Raw genomic sequence first — 3,332 nt, forward strand, 5'->3', positions numbered from 1 at the left:
TTATACCCGAGAGAAATTAAAAGCTTATGTTTAAAACAAGCAAACAAACAAAAAAACACCATGTAGAAGAAAATTCATAGCCACACTAGTAATAATAGCCAAAAAGTAGAAATAATCCAAATGTCTAAAAACTGATGAATAAAAGATATACAAATGTGGAAAATCCATACGCTCTACAATTATTCAACCACCAAAAGGATAAAGTACTCATACATGGTACAGCATGAATGAACCTTGAAATTATCATGCTAAGTGAAAGAAACCACATTGCCTAACCTTCTTTGTCCTAATTTATACAGACACCCTTCTCTCTGTGGGTTCTGCTCCTCCAATCCACTTTTCAAGACCAAATCAGGGTCATCATCTCAGTATCCTTGGGGCAGGAAGTTTGGCCCGTCTTTTCTTCTCAGAGTTGCCGTGTCATTGAAACCCTATAGCCACAATACTAGGCTTTATAAGCTTTGCGTGTATTCATAAGAACCTAAAAACAAACAGTTATGGTCTCGACGTTGTATATGTTAAAATTACAGTTTATAATATTACAGGTTATAATTTGAAATTTTATATTATAATCTATAATTTTATTTATTTTTAAGAGATAAACTGGATTTCATTAAAATTAAAAACTGTTTAACAAAACGCATTATTAAAAAGTGAATGAACAAGCCAAAAAATGAGAGAAGATATTCTAAATATATACATCTAACGAAGAGCTTATGACAAAAACACATTTAAAATAAACAAACTTAAAACCAATAAGAAAAAGATAAAACAACTTTTAAAAATGAACAAATGACTTGAACGGGCCCTTCACTAAAGAGAATATCCAAATACAAAGGATGTGAAAAAATGTTTAACATTATTTCAGTACTCATCAGGAAAATCTGAATTAAAACAACAAGACTTACCCATATAACCAGCTGAATCGATAAAATTTAAAAGACTGACCACATCAGTGTTGATAAAAATATGGAGCAAATGGAACTCTCATACACTGCTGATGGGAGTAAAATTTGGTCCAACCACTTTGGAAAACTGGAATATCTACTAATATCTATCTATGCCTACCTGGGAACAAGGAATTCTACTTCCAGGTATACATCTAGGATAAATGAGAGCATGTGTCTACAAAAAGAAATATGTACAAGAATCCTCATAGAAACTTAATTCATAATAGCTGAAATTAGAAACAACTTAAATATCCATTAATGAAAACGAATAAACAAAGTGTGATATATTCATACAATGGATAAGTACCCAACAATTAAAAGCAACAAATTATTGATATGTATTGCAATATGGAGGAATCTCAAAAACATTATGTTGAGCAAAAAAAAGCCATTCACAAAAATGTATATATTTTATGCCATAAATGATGCAAAGCTATCAGAATGGAGGCCACCCTCCTTTGGAGGAGGTATTGACAAAAAGACAATCTGGGGTGATAGAGATGTCCATTGATCTGAGTGGTGGCTATAGAGGTGTATGCATACATATAGTTCACTGAGCTATACATCTAAGATTTTACTTTTACTGTATAAAAATCATAGTCAATAAAAATAAAACTGTTTAAAATGAGGACAGATAGAGGCTAAGATATTCCCATATATATAAAGGCTTTTAAAAACCATGCAAAAAGCAGTTTCGCTTCTCGTTTCTTCATTCTAGCCACCCTGAAGGGTCTGTAGTCACTCCTCACTTTTCTAGTTCCATTTCTAATTACTAATCACTGAAATGTTCCAGTGGAGAAATACTAAATTTGTTAGCATCTCAGTCACTATTGATAATAAGAGCACCATTATTTTATATAGCACATAGTAGGCCAACCGTTGTCAATTAAACCATGACACAATGCTTTCTTATCCTTTAGAATTTATTTTAATCTTATTGAGAGAAACTTTAAAAGTTAAAAAGCTTATTTAGATACAGAATGCTAACATATATTACACGGAATTTTTCCCCCTCATATTACAAGGAAAATATACGCAAAGTAAAATGGTTAATATAGCTCTAAAACTCCTTCATATACAGAGTGATCTTTCAAGAGCATCCCTGTGCAGATCTCTTAAAAGAGCATCCCACTGTTGTCTCTATTTCCTCTCCAGGCTCTAACATCAACTATGTACTTCCTATGCTGGCATTTTCTTCATCTTACAGAAGGGGTCAATGGAAAATTTTCAGACAACAACTTCAACACTTATTCCTTTCTCAAATGGTCCTTAAATGCTTTGTTGACTTAAACATTGGGGCTACAAGTAACCAGTAAAGTCCTCCAAAATAACAAGCAAGTCTGTATATACACAGGATATAAATACCTCGTGGCCAACAAGGCCTTAAAATGCTATCGGTTGTAATACCCATTGCAATTTCAGAGCTGTTCATGAATATGTAAAGCACCTTATCCTAAGGGATATGTAATAGGGCGGCTGGGGAGTCTTACAAATGCCTTATTCTCAGTATGGTGAACGGCTTGTAGTCACAGAGGAATAATTTCAGTATTATTCTAAAGCTATAGTTGAAATCACTTGTACCTAAAAAAAGAATGTAGGTTAAGAACTATCAGAGAAGAGTTTAGAAAAGGGTATCACAAAAAATAAGTTGGCATTGTCTCTCTTCACTTAAACAAAAATGGCCAGCCCAGTACCCCTTTAGCAGGTACTCCACTATTTCCTATAGTGGAGAAAGAGGACTCTGGCAGACATGGATAATTTAAACCAATAATATTAACCAATGCCCCCTGTTCTGTTTTCATCGTCATAAACACATTTTGAATTATGATTTTGTGCTCTAAGTAGGTTTCTTACATGGAAAGAATACAGTGAGTGGATGATAAAAATGGTCTAGTCTACAATACGTTTAGTTTTCTTTTTTTTTAGATTTCATTTATTAATTTTTTAAATTAATTTCTTTTTAATTGAAGAAATTGTTTAAATTTCCCCGTCTACCTCTCCCCTATAATTTGTAATTTTAAATTGATAAATTTTAATTATCTTTTTGTAAAACATGCCATTGTGATGTCAAGCGGTTATCTTTACTCGTATACTTTTAGATATTTTTATTTATTTATATATTTTAATTAATATATTACTATGGAGTAGAGGTGTATTATCACTGTTATTGATTACAGACATGATATCTGAAAGCTAAAATAAAGTTAAGACACTTTACAAGTGCCCTTTCTGGCCTTTAGGCATTCAAGGCATCAGAATTTGCAGTTCAGTAAGCGAACAGTAGGCTACCTTACTTAATCCTGATGGACACTGCCAACCACACCCCTGGAGTGCAGGACCTTAGGCTGTGTTGGGCAAATCCGCCCTATCAGCAGCAGCATC

The sequence above is a fragment of the Rousettus aegyptiacus genome, unplaced genomic scaffold (genome assembly GCF_014176215.1).
Source record: "Rousettus aegyptiacus isolate mRouAeg1 unplaced genomic scaffold, mRouAeg1.p scaffold_m13_p_5, whole genome shotgun sequence".
Classification (NCBI taxonomy): Eukaryota; Metazoa; Chordata; class Mammalia; order Chiroptera; family Pteropodidae; genus Rousettus; species Rousettus aegyptiacus.